General features: G+C 41.5%; 1 protein-coding gene across 2 annotated transcripts in view; it reads right to left on the bottom strand.

Annotated features, from left to right (window-relative positions):
* PAK1 (p21 (RAC1) activated kinase 1) overlaps positions 1-14,261 on the bottom strand; it is a 141,183-nt gene extending 126,922 nt beyond the window's left edge. Inside the window, exon 1 of one of the 2 annotated variants that reach the window (XM_054512146.2) lies at positions 13,665-14,261. The gene's annotated coding sequence lies outside the window, so the exon portion shown is untranslated. The remainder of the gene's footprint in view (positions 1-13,664) is intronic. The other variant, XM_054512145.2, reaches the window with a different exon arrangement.
* Positions 14,262-14,474: the final 213 nt, after the last annotated feature.

Genomic DNA, 14,474 nt, shown 5'->3' with positions numbered 1-14,474 from the left:
GTGGGTAAGTGGATATATGGGTCTAGAGTTAAGAGGAGAGGTTTAGGCCAGGGATATCTGGAAAAATATAGGAGTTGCCAGCATATATATGGTATTCAAAGGCAGGATAATGAATGAGATCAAGTAGAAAGAGTCTGGCATAAGAGAGGATCTCACCCTTAAGGAATTCCAACATTAAAAAATAAACTAAATAAAATCAAGATAGAAAAAGGACACAAAATTAACTGAAGAATGATCAGAGGGAGGCAAATGAAGAAAGTAATATGACAGAAGGCAAAAGAATATTTTAAAAAGAGAGTAACCAAAAAGGTAAATAGAGAGATCCAGTACTATGAGAATGAAAAGGAAATACCATGGCTGCTAACATAACAAAATGAAAGACATCCAGGCATTAAGAGCCCCTGATGAAAGAACACACTGATACCTAGAAAGTGGTCATGTAAAACAAACAAAAAAACAAAGAAAAGAAAAACCTGAATCTGAATTAGCCTCTAGATACTAATTTACATGTAATATACAGGACCGAGGAACTTGTTAAACTATAAAAGGGAGATGCAAAATCCAGACAGTGGGAAACTACAAAACAATGTGGTCTCTTCAACAAATGAACTGAAAGGGAGGAGAAAGAGATTGAGAGGAACTTTAGAGATTAAAAGAAACAGAAAAGACCTATCAACCAAACTCTCTGTGTAGTCCTTATCTGGATTCTGCTTCAAACTGTTAAAGAAGAGAAAAAGTATGACATTTGAATCACAACTGAATATTTTTATGACATCAACGGATTACTGAGTATTGGTTTTTGGTTGCTTTTTTTTTTTTTTTAAGATTTTATTTATTTGACAGAGAGAGACACAGCGAGAGAGGGAACACAAGCAGGGGGAGTGGGAGAGGGAGAAGCAGGCTCCCCGCAGAGCAGGGAGCCCGATGTGGGACTCGATCCCAGGACCCTGGGATCATGACCTGAGCCGAAGGCAGTCGCTCAACCGACTGAGCCACCCAGGCGCCCAGGTTGCTTTTTTTTTTTTTTAAGTAGATTTGGCACCACGGAGGTCATTGTAGGCCTTAGTAAGAGTGGTTGTGATGAGGTGGTAAGGGTAGAAGCAGACTGGAGTAAGCTTTCAGGTAAATAGGAGGTAAGAAACTGGAAGCAGAACTTGTAAACAGCTATTTAAGGAAGAGTGACTTTGAATGAGAGCAAAGACAGGGTTTTAGCGGGAGGCTGACACAGGATCTCAGGAGGGCTTTTGTTTGGTAGGGAAGGGGAAAATTGTTGTCATTTAAATAGAACACTTGAATGCTGCTTATGATAACTCAATAGAAAGTAAAATGTAAAGAGGCAGTGAAGTGAAGTTTCTAAGATGGGACCATGGGAAGTAATCTAAAAGCATGTGAAGGAGCAGGCTTTTCCTTGGAAGAGAAACCGGCAAAGGCAAAAATGGGTGCAAATCCAAGTAGATTCTTAGATTCAGTAGTAGGAATATGAAGCTTCTATTTTATCTGTGATATGGGAAGCAAAGTAGGGTAGGGAGTTTGGGGGTGGGGGGTGAGAAGAAACCCAGAGGAAAGTATGACAGGTGGAGATTGAAGGGAGAATTGAAGATAACCCTGAATTCCAGAGCCAAAAACACAGGGGGAAAAAACCAGGTTTTTGGAAATAGAAAATAAGTCAATTGAATAGATTAATTCCTGAAGAAATCATTAAAAGAAAGACTGTAGTGGTAGGGCGCCTGGGTGGCTCAGTTGGTTAAGCGATTGCCTTCGGCTCAGGTCATGATCCTGGAGTCCCGGGATCGAGTCCCGCATTGGGCACCCTGCTCAGCGGGGAGTCTGCTTCTCCCTCTGACCCTCCTCCCTCTCATGCTCTCTCTCTCTCATTCTCTCTCTCTCAAATAAATAAATAAAATCTTTAAAAAAAAAAAACAAAAAAGACTGTAGTGGTATTTTCTGTTTGCAGATATTAAATCCTGTCAAGCACCCATTTGGTCTTTATATCCCTTGACCCAGTAATCCTACATAGGGGAATTTATTCTTTAAAAAAAAAAATCTTTTAAAGGAAAAAGCTATATGTAGTGTTATAGACAAAATTACAGTATGATTTATAACAGGAAAAGAAAACCCAAATGATTGTGATGGCTAGTTTTATGTGACAACTTGGCTAGGCTACAGTGCCCAGTTACCTAATTAAATCCAGGTAATAATCTAGGTACTTCTGTGAAGGTATTTTGTAGATGTATTAAACATTTACAAGTCAACTGACATTAAATGAAGGGGATAATTCTTCCTACTAATGGTAGGCTTCATCCAATCAGGCTGAATGACCTCAAGAGCAAAACTGAGGTTTCCCACAAACGAAGAATTCTACTATTTCTGTTTCTCTAATAGAACACTGACTGATAACAATGGTTTTAGGCAAATTATGGAATATCATCCAAAATTTTATAATGAGCACAAAGAAATAACATGGGGAAATACTTATAAGTCAAAAAAAGGCAAACAACAAATTTAGGTCTACATTGTGATTACAACTATGTAAACATGTATGTTTATATGTAAGAAAAAAAAACAAGTGTTTATTCATTAGAGTAATGGAATCCTGGCTGAATTTTAAATTTATGAATAGTGTTATGAAATAGTCTGTGAAACAGAGCTCTGTTATTTTTAATGGAAGAAAGTTAGTAACATTATTGTTAAGCCTTATTAAAATTATGTAGCACTTCAAAGAAACTCCTAATAATCTAAAAGGAAACCACCAATTTTGGAAATGTTGTCTTGGATATTATAAAAAGAATGGACCCTCTGGAAGGTAAATATGCCTACAAGGGCCTCAATCTAATGCCATTTTTCAGTAACATAGAATTCTTCAAATCAAATAAAATGAAGAAAGACCCAGAATGGCAAAGAAGCCAGTGATCAACTTGATCAGCTTAAGAATTTCCCACAACCTTAACTAGCTAGCTAGCTAGCTAGCTAGCTAGCATCAGGGCATGCATCCAACTTTGACTCAGATCAGTTATTTGTACTGGGTAGCTAAATATTTAGCACACTAAGGTTTCTTCTCTCCTTCCCTCTCCCAACACCAGGCACTGAAAGGATTCTTTATGAACTTGAGAAAAACCAAATGCTCTCAGTAAAGAAGTCATATGGACCTCAGTTTGATGCTGGCTCCACTTTCATTCTTTCAAACAAAACATATTTATTGAGTGTCTACTATATGCTAGGAACTGTGAATATAATGGTGAGCAGAAAAAGATAATTTTTATTTTAAGGAAAAGGGTACTATATTAAAATTCATTCTCTTTAGGATGCCATGCCTTAAAGAGAAATAATTCTCTAGAGCTTACGGTCTGATAGGGCAGATAGAGATTACTCAAATAATGCCATAGTGTAATGGGTAAAAGTATGGTTCAATGTAAATAAATAATGATACAAATGCTGAAGTGTTTAAGAGTGAAGTGCACTGGGGTCTGCAACTTATTTGGAATGGATTCAAAATAAGATGGATTGATGAATGGATTAAGGGATGGATAGATATTAAAATACAGCAAAACATTACAAAATCTAAATAATGAGTATATGGGTGTTTGCTGCACATACTTCCCTCCTAATACTTTATTATAATTTTTAAACATACAAAAAAGTTGAAAGAAGTGTACCATGAAACAGTTTCAAGAGGAGTCAACCTAGGAAGGATTTTTTTTTAATTCTTATGTTAATCCCCATACATTACATCATTAGTTTTAGATGAAGTGTTCCATGATTCATTGTTTGTGCATAACACCCAGTGCTCCATGCAGAATGTGCCCTCCTCAATACCCACCTCCAGGCTAACCCATCCTCCCACCCCCCTCCCCTCTAGAACCCTCAGTTTGTTTTTCAGAGTCCATCGTCTCTCATGGTTCGTCTACCCCTCCGATTTCCCCCGCTTCATTCTTCCCCAGGAAGGATTTTTTGTGTGATGAAAATTTCAGTCTTTGACAAAGAGTTGTACTTAGATATTATAGATACCAAGAGGCAGTCTCAAAACCACTTAGTCAGTTTACCCATCAATATTCATTTGCTTGTGTTAGCTGACAGTGATAGGGAACATTCTACACTCAAGATACTAAGCTAAATGCTGGCACGATCCTGGTGGGAGTGGCCCTCAGGCACTAATTGTCTCTGTCTATAAAATCAGATTTAATAATCCCCTCTCAGTCTCTCAGAATTAAACAGGATACTGCATAGGGTAGCATTTTGAAAGACTCTTCCTACCACCCCAACTTTATCAAGTTCCATTCACTGTTGTTCCATGTGCACCAGCCATAATGGCTTTTTTTTTTTTTAGTTCCTATGTTGAGCTAAATCAGAGCTGTCTAACAGAAATATAATATGAGCCATTAATACGAGCCACATGTGTAATCTTAAATTTCCTAGTAGCTTTGTTTTTAAAAGCTAAAAAAAAAAAGCGGGTGAAATTATAAATTAACCCAATTTATCCAAAATGTTAACATTTCGATATATAGTAAACATAAAAAATTAGTTGCATTACATTCTTTTTTCAGTACTAAACCTTCAAAATCTAGTATATATTTTATATTTATAGCACATCTGTATTTGAACCAGCCAAATTTCAAGTGTTCAGTAGCCATATTGTCTAGTAGTTACCATCTTGAGCATGATAGCTCCAAACTTTTAGCTACTTTCAGAGTCTTTGTGCATTTAAAATGTTCCCTCTGCATGACATGTTCTACGCCCTATTCTCTGAATGACTAATACCTATTTATCTTGCAGATCTTAAGTTTAAAAGCATCATCTCCTCAATGCGGCCTTCCCTTTCATCATTCCAAAATTCTCTACATTAGTCCTTTATCTCTTTTGTAGGACTTATCAAAACCTGCAACTATTTATTTGTACATTTAATGCTTTTCTTTGTCTTCCCCTCTGGAATGTAAGCTTTATAAGAGCAAGGAAAAGGATCATTTCTGTATTGTACCCAATTGTACCACAATGATTGGCACATAGGAAGCAACCAATAAGTATTTGTAGACTAATTAAGGAATTGATAAACAGATGCACTGTAGAGACGTACTGTGTTTGTATCCAAATGAAAGTATGTGTATTTTGCCATTCCCAACTAGCCTGGGACCTTTACAAAACAGTCAACTTCCGACAATTCTCTGGCAAGCAGCAATAGTTAGAAACATGATTTTGGGGACACCTGCGTGGCTCAGTCAGTTAAGCATCCAACTCTTGATTTTGGCTCAGGTCATGATCTCAGGGTCGCGATATCGATCCCCGATCCCCAAGTGGGGCTCTGTGCTGAGCGGGGAGCCTGCTTAAGATTCTCTCTCCCCCTCTGGTCTACCCCCACCCCACCCCAACCCTCCACCCCACTTGCTCATGCACGCACATGCGTTCTCTCTAAAAAAAAAAAGAAAGAAAGAAAAAAACAACATGATTTTTGGGAAGAGAACAAGTTGTAAATAGCTTTACCATTCCCCAAGGAACCAGGAATTTTTTAGAAGTCAAGGGAAAATGAAGGAAGTGCCACTGGTCAAAGAAACATCCAAGTGATCAGGAGCCAACTAGATTTGGAGACAGATGATATGCATTAAAGACTGCAATTTCCAAACTCGTGGCCATGTTTTTATGCACAAGCCCTTAACTTCTCTCCATCTATAAAAATATGATGCCTTAAAGACAGAATTAAATTAAGTGAGATTATATATGAAAGTGTTTTGAAAATAGTAAAGCCTCAATATATATTGTCTCTAGGCTGCTCAGGAAATTGGACTTTCAAAAGTCTATCATCATGAATTGTTCCCCTTTGTTCACCTGGTTTGTTTTATTTTGCAGATTATAAATAGATAACTTCTTAAACTAATCAAGCAAAATCTATCCTGATAGCAAATAAAAATCTCAGACTCAGGACTGATAACTCCAGATGGGAAAATAATCTTAAATGGAAGAAAATCTTATAAAAATAGTAATTCTCTAACAGGTGATAGGGGGACTAAGAGTCCCTCCACTATATCAGGTCCCACTGTACCCATTCCCTGACCTCTAGCCCACTAAGAATTGTTTCCATACTAAAACATTGTTAATGATGGACTATGTCCTAGTGTATTACAGAACAAGGGTGAAGGCAGAGAGGAGGAGGCATGAAGGTAAAAAATCACTGTCACAAAATATTTGAGCTGGGGAAGTTAGGATCAGATTTAATGCATCTATAAAACAGCTAAGGAAAACTGAGGCTCAGAGTGGTTAAGTGATTTGCCAATGTCACACAGTAATAATCATAAAAAAGTCTTCAAATCCCAGCTTGATCTTTCTGCTCCTAAATTTCCTCATCTATAAAATGAGTATAAAACAGTATACCTCTTACAGGATTATTTTGAGGAGTAGAGGGAAAAATCAAATGTAAAGTACTTGGTACCATGAAAGTCCTTGGTAAAAGGTCAGTTGTAATGAGGCTGATGATGTTGATTTGTTCTCGATCTCATTTTTCCCCAGTGAACAATGACGTTGGGGGAAGCAGGTGGCTGGGAAACAGGGAGATCACCAACCCCAACTCATTTCTTAAAAACATTAAAAAACAGATGAAATGATACTATTGGCTACATTTCCACAATAAAAGGTTTGTTGGTTTGTTTCTTTTTTCTTTTTTCTTTTATTCCTCTGTATTCTCAAGAGCCTAAAGGCCCTGGCTTCAAATCATAGCTGTGCTGCTGAATAGCCTCAATTCAATTAACCTCTGTTTCCTATTCTGTAATATGGAGCTAAAACAATACCTGTCCTAACTAATCCACAGAGTTGTTGAAAAAATAAAGTGAGACAATATTAGTGAAAATATTTTGTACACTAGAGACCCTTCACCATCCAGGCCTTGCTTCCTCTCTGCTCTTACCACTCCCCACCTTGTACCCTACCCTTTAAGCGTACTAAAATACTCAGAGTTCCCCAAACATGCTCTCAAGCCTGCCAGCCCTCATGCTGCTCTCTTCCAGGAAGGTGCTTCCTCTCTCCTCTCTTCCCACCCCTCCCCAACTGTGCTTGGTTAACCCCTATTCGTCTCTCAGAACAAAACTTAAGCTGTCACTTGCATTAAGAAGGCTTGCCAGACCACCCTCATTTCAGGTGGAGTAGATGCCTTTCCTCTGTCTTTACATAGCATGAGCCTGTATCTCCACATGTCATTTTTGTCTCAGTATAATTGTCTATGGACATGTCTGTTTCTCAACTATAAGCTTAAGGGTAGGGACCAGATATGATTCATCTATTTCTTCAGAGCCCCTGACAATGCCTGATGCTTAATATGTGTTTAGCAAATGAAACTTAAATGACAATTAAAACATTAGTTTTCATATGGTAGGTACCTAAGACTTTTATGCAAAATATTATAATATAAAGCAATACTCAGTCTTGGCTGCATATCAAAATCACCTATAAACCTTCAAAAATAGAAATTCCAAGAGATTTTGATTAGACCTTAGAGCCCAGGCAACAGTATTTCTTTTTTTTTTTTTTACATCTTCACAAGTAGTTCAGATGCATAGCCAAAATTCAAAACCACTGCTACAATTGAAGTCATTAAATTATAACAATTCTACCCAACATCTACATAGCTTAACATCCTACAATTCATTTTCACATATATTAATTTTTTAATCCAGTATCATTGACATACAGTGTTATTATTAGTTTCAGGCGCATAATATTCATTTTCACATATATTATTAATTGAATCTTCACAACTCTGTTAGGTGTTATTTCTATTTTCCAAACTAAGAAATAGATATTTAAATAAGTGTCCAAATAGGTCTTTGCCTAACTTCAAATTTAATGCTCTCCCTTCTATCTCTCTCTCCTTCCCTAGAAAGTGACAGGTAATATTGCAGCAACATACCAAGTACATGCAGACAAGGGTTCAAATGAGAAAGACATGGATCCCAGCTTCTTGGGAATCAGGGAGAGAATAAGAAAAGCTAGGCCTTGAAGATATAGGCAGGCAGAGGAGGGTGGAACCCACACATATTGTCACCGTCATTTATCATCCCAAAAGAGTCAAAAGGCAGATCCTGTAAAGGAAAAAAATGTTCTTACCAGCCTCACTTGGTACTTAAATAGTCTGCAAGGGACACTGGAGAGGTCTGGAAGTAGAAAAGTGGAGGAAGAAAGTCCCAAACACAAGAGTGAACTTACCAATGCTGCATGCAAATTACCTCACCCTGACACCATGGAGTAAGAGCCAAGACATAATGGACTTGTTATAACTAAGACTTAGATCAACTTTAGAGAATTAATACCAAACAAAATCATATTAATGAGGGATCAATGAGCTTCTGGTTCTTTCTAGGATTATTATCACACTATTCTTAGAGAGGGGATAATCTGGAGGATCCTAGCACATAGATCATTTCCCCCATCTCAAAGACTAGAAGGATAGAATGGTGGAGGAAGTTACTTACGAAAAGTAAAGCTTAATACAAGAGTAGAAAAATGTATGACATGATGTTAATAAATTTATGACGGCAAAGGGAAATGAATATTCAGGCAGTTGTGACTCAGAACGCTGGATTAAGTCTGATCTCTCAGCTTCAGTGGTAAAATGTTATCTTGTGAGTCTGTATTATCATGACCATGTGACATAGTTTTACCAGCAATTATTTTTTTGTAGTTCAAACTCTGGACTTCAGTCAGAATTTTCTTAGGGGGAAAAGGCTAAAGGGATTAGGAAGCAATCTAAAAGGACATTTCTAGTGCTCCAAAGTTTAGTTTGATAGTTTAAAAGGCAATATGATATAGTGGCAAAAGTGAAGTACTACACTGAGATTCAAAAATGTAGTTCTAAACCAATATTTAGTCATTTGCTAATGATGTGCCTTTGAGCAAACCAAGACTTCTATAATCCAGTCTCCTAACTCGTAAAATGGAAATACCTATCTCATGGGGCTGTCGTGAAGACTAAACAAAAAACACCAGGGAAAGATGTTATTCTTTTCCCTGTATGAATGATAAATGTAAATGCATGTAAAACTCTCTTCACCAGTCTTTCTGTGCACAAAAAAAGAGAGCAGGCTAAATGAAGAAAAAAATTTATTTTAACTCTCACAGCAATATACGTGTAAAACATTCCTGTATTGTCTCCTCTACACAGAAAAATTAAAGCAGCCTGGGTAATGAACGTAACTCATAATTGCTGGTATCAGGTGAATATGAACTGGAATGGAGGTCTACCACTTACTTTCAGCAAAATCTTGAACAGGTTCTTGTTGCCAGTTTGAGCCTCAACCTCCTTATCCATTAAACAGAGATACCAGTAATCATCTTAAATGCTTATTTTGAAGATTGGAGAAAACAACTCACATAATGTCTGGTACATAACAGGTGTCAATAAAGTTTACCACCACCTAACAACTGCTAACAAATTACACTCTCCAAAGTTTCCTTTATATTCAGTATTTTATTAAGTTGCTTTGTAACCTTATAAGCTAGTCATAGCAACTGTTACTATCCCCATCTTACAGTTGGACAAAAGGAACAGAGATAAAAATACTTCCATAAGGTCATACAGTAATAAGAGACGAAATTAAATTTCCCTGACCATTCCTCCCACCCCAAATTACATTAGTCCTTAGGAATTAAAATGACATCTATGAAATAGTATATGCTTTTGAAAACCTTAAGCTTCTCTCTTTACAAAAATAAAAGTTTTTCCCCCCTACTTTCTGGTTATGGTTTAGAAAGATAAAAAAAGTGGGGGGGGGGGAGAAAAATTCATTAAAACCAGCCACAACGGAATTGAGCATTGTCTCAAATTAGCAACTATTGATTCCATCTTGATTTTTCTTTTCACTTTCCCCAACAAAGCCATTGATCTCTTAATTAAAATTTTTTAAAGATCTGCTTATCAAAATGATACTTATTTGATAAACTATTCCTTAACTGAGAAAAAAAATTAGAAAGACAAATTTGTCCCATCTTCACGAGTATACATCACTTTTTTACCCCTCTATTTCATCATTTCAGCACTACAGCACTTATCATACCATATTGTAATATCTTTAACACCTTGAGGACTTGAACCGCATCCTATGCATACCTGAACATCCTGTCCCAGCAAGGGGACTTGCACTTGGTAGAGAAAGACTCAGTAAGTGTTTATAAATAAATGAACAAATGAAGCCAATCTCTCAGAGGGAAGTTAGGAAAGGAGAAACTGGATATGGTATCTTGGGGCTAATAGGAAAGTGAAAGAAACAAAATATTTTAAGAGCTTTATAAGGAAGAGAAACCTTTGTGTGGAGTCAAACGGGGCGGCCCTTGTATGGCTTTAAGTATCACTAGAGAAAGACAAAAACCACAGAAGATCCGGAAGAGACAGTTTCAAGTCAAAAGACTCAAAAGTTAGGGCACTTATATAGATCTGCAAAACCAGGTTGCAAATTCCCAAGAAACAATCCTAGCCTAAGATATTTCAAAAGCAGTTTTCAGGTAAAAGAACTCTAGCTGAAAAATACTACAGGCTTTGGTGGAGAAGGACAGATGTAAAACAGAAGAAAAGCTCAGTCTAAAACAAATCCCCCAAAATGTTAGAATCCACTTGGATTTGCATATTGGACTATGGTTCCTCTTCATTCTGAGAACTATTCTTAAATAAAATCCCAGTATAACAGCTGGCTGTAAACAGGACTAAATCCTCTTATATTTTTCATTCAACAAATATTTGAGAGCCTGCTATATGCAGTCACTGCTCTAGGCATCGGCAATAAGGTAGCAAACAAAACAGACAAAATGCTCTCAGGAAGCTTTCAATCTAGTGGCAAAAGATACATGACTGACAGATGGGATGGAATGGCAGGCAGTAAGTGCTAAAGAAGAAAAAGAAGGGAGGGAGAGAGCAACAGTACAGAAGGAAAGAGTGGGAAGGAGCTGGCAAGGAGCTGGTCTTATCAAAAACAGATCTTTTAACCCAGTGGTTTTCAAACTTTAGCAAGTGTCAGAATCACCTGGAGGGCTTGTTAAAGCAGAGGTTTGGGGGCCCCATCCCCAGTTTTTCATCTGTAGGTCCAGGATGGGAAAAGTAATTTGCAATTCTATCAAATTCCCAGATTATGTTGATGCTGTTGGTGTAGGGACGGCACTTGGAGCTAACTGTTCTAACCCAACAGATTAGGAAGCCTCTATCCCATAGGTCTTGATTTACTTCTTTATATATTCATTCATTTCAAAAATATATTCAGTGCCAAGAACTCTGCTAGTCACTAAAATTAAACAGATCCTGCCTTCAAGAAATTTACAGGCTAGGGCACCTGGGTGGCTCAGTTGGTTAAGCGACTGCCTTCAGCTCAGGTCATGATCCTGGAGTCCCGGGATCCAGTCCCGCATCAGGCTCCCTGCTCAGTGGGGAGTCTGCTTCTCCCTCTGACCCTCTCCCTTCTCATGCTCTCTCTCTCTCTCTCTCAAATAAATAAACAAAATCTTAAAAAAAAAAAAAAAAGAAATTCACAGGCTAATGGGGGGGGGGGACTCAAATAATTGCAATAGAATACTATAGAGAGCTCTGAGACTGGTATGTACATGAGCCAGAGGATGGAAAAGCAACCAATTCTATGGAAGTAATAGGAGTGACTTAGGGATTGCTTCCCAGAGGTCCAACAAGCACTTCTCCACAGGCTTATAGTGGGTGGGAAGCCAGCATTTCCAATGAGAAAAATAGCACCAGGCAAAAGCAGAGATGAGAAAAAGTATGGCAGAGGAGTTATAGAAAGTGAGGCTGCAAAGGTAAGCAGTAATCTGATCTCCGAGAGCTTCTCATTCATGTTAAAGAGTTTAAAATTTTATCTTTAGGCAATGACTAGTTGGGAAGTAGGGAGAAATGATGTGATCAGGTATAATTTTACAAAGATCTCTCTGGACACATAGGGCCCTTCTTTCACAAAGCACTAGTTTCTCCAAGCCTACACGGCCTCCTAACGTGTGCTTACTAAATGTGTATTTAATTGAACTGAACAAGCTTTCCGTCAAGTGCTATCTTATGGATGAGAGCCAGGCCACCACCTTCCTCACAAGACTCACTTTGGCCTGGACAAGACTTGTAAAACAGGTCCAGCAGCCTCAATTATTGCACATTACTCCTTGTACAACTGGAGTCCCCCCAGAGATTAGGGCAGGCCTTCACTGTTTACATGTCTACTCACCCACTAGACTTTGAGCTCTCTGAAAACAGAATGTCTTAATAGACTCTGAATGCCCATAGCCCTAGCAGGAGACCCAAAACATAGTAGCTCCAGATCCAGTAATGTTGGGTAAACTAATGACTGAGTAAGCAAATTTACCAATAAACCCATGAGATCATATAGGTAAGGATATGGATAAGCTTCAGGGTCCATGTCCCCAAACCCCTTCTGAGAAGTAGAGTCTCCAGTTGAGGCAAGGTGGATTTCATATACACTTGATAAAGGATTTCCCAAATAGGAACAAAAAAAAAATGTTACAAGTGCCATAAAAATCCTGCCAGGTTTCTGGGGGCCCCAATGAGAAGTAAGTTTTGCCTGAAAGGAGTTTGAAGGCAGATGCCAGCAAAGACCTGGGGGGGTGGGTAGGGGAATGAGGCGAGTGGCGGGATTATTCAGCGGACTCTTCAAAGCTGAGTACGTGCTGGATACCTGCCGATTTCTAGGGCTTAAAAAGTCCTGGAATTTTAAGGCTAGGAGTGACCTGCTCAAGATCACAAAGTAAGTAGGTGAAGTCACAAGGTAAGACCAATGAGGCATCTATATACTGTTGAGTCCTGTTTTCTCCTGACAAAGACACAGCAGGCAAAATGAAAGATTATTCTCAGGAACAAGTTTTCAAATATGGGCTAGACTAGTGAATTGAATTTTTATTGGTAACCACAGCACTAACCCTTCCCTAACCTTTCAGTTCTGGGGAAAAAGTGTAAGACAGTTACCCAAGCAGTTTAACAAACAAGAGGCACTTTGCTCCCAACACACATAAATACCAAAACTTCTAAAGCATTCTTCCAAAATACCCGCAGTAATGTTTGCTGCTGAAACATTCAAGACCGTAAAGGCCATAATAATCACGTCTTTCGAAATGGAGTATTGGACATAAAGTAACTGTCAGTCTCCTTTCCTTGTTTGTTTCTAACTCCACAAGTCAGGGTATTCCCGGGGTGGGGGAGGGGCTGCATAAGTCAAGCTCCATCCAGCCGTGTTTTTCAAGGAGGTGAACGCCAGAGGTGAGTCCCCCCGGCCTGAACAGGAGGGACTTTTTCCATGCAGAATGAATCGACGCCGCTTTGCCTGGCTTCCCGCTGGCCCGCCAGGCTTAGCGCCGGAGCCCCGCAAAGTTCGCAAGGGAGGCGGCTCCCAGCCCCAGACCGGTCGGGTCTCCCGGCCCCTCCCCCGCTCCGGCCCTCCCCCGGGCTCCCCGGGTCTCCAGCTTCTGAGACCGCCGGCCTCGCCGGGCAGTGCGCAGGGGCCTTTGTTGGTCCGCCAGGAGCCGCGGCCGCGCCGGGCGGCGCCCCGCCTCACCTTACCTGGCGCCCCCTCCCGCCTACCCTGCCCGGCCGCGGGGAATGAATGGGCCCCGGCCCCCACCCCGCGCCGCGCCCACCCCCGCGCCCCCACCCCGCAGCCTGCGACGCCACGGCGGCCGCGCGGGAGGCCGGCTCTCACCTTCCGCGCTCGCTCGGCTCGACTCCGCTCCTCCTCCTCCTCCACCCGGGTGGCGGCGGTCGAGCCGGGGAGTGAGCGCGCGGGTGTGCGCGAGGGGCCGCTTCACTTTCTCGCTCCCGCCGCCGCCGCGCTCGGCGCCTCCCCCAGCCTGCTCTTGCCGGGGGGTCCCCTCAGGACGGGCTGGGGGGCGGGGGTCAGCGACGGCCAGGGGGCCGGAGGCAGTTCGGCGACGCGGGAGAAGGGGATGCTGTGAGGGGCGAGAGTGTGCGGGGATTCGGGCGGCCTCTGGGGAACGAGGTGGGAGACAGTTCGCTGAGAGCTCTTGAGAGCGCGGGGCCCCGTGAAAGAGGGGAGAGTCTGAGGGAAAGCGTCTGGGAAGTAGGACCGCAGAGCCGGTGAGGGAGACGGCGGGGAGGCGCGAGGGACGAGCGCAGTGGGAGGGAGCGTTGTGGGGGGAAGCCGTGAGGGGGCGTCTACAGTGCGGCCGGCACCTAGGGCACAGCTGCAGCCGCGGCCCGGCCGCCTCGCCCGCCCGCCGCCGCGCTATTGTACGCCGCGGGGCCCGGCCCGACCGCCTCGCCCACCGGCCCCCGCCCCCTCCCCGCGAGGCCGCGGCGCCCGCCGAAACCGGCCCGCCCCGCCTCCCGCAGGTGGGAGGGGGCGGGAGCGCTGCCCGACCCACGTGAGGAGGCCAACCCAGGCGTGGGGGAGGGCGAGCGCCTGGGATGACGTCATCGGCGCATGACGCCAGAGGCTGGGGAATCACCCGGCTGCCGCGTGATGTCATTGCGCCCGCGTCTTTTCTCCCCG

Source organism: Mirounga angustirostris, unplaced genomic scaffold (assembly GCF_029215605.1).
Source record: "Mirounga angustirostris isolate CCGP_5_RB_7025 unplaced genomic scaffold, mMirAng1.0.hap1 SCAF_13, whole genome shotgun sequence".
Classification (NCBI taxonomy): domain Eukaryota; kingdom Metazoa; phylum Chordata; class Mammalia; order Carnivora; family Phocidae; genus Mirounga; species Mirounga angustirostris.
This window is presented reverse-complemented; position numbering and strand designations above follow the sequence as displayed.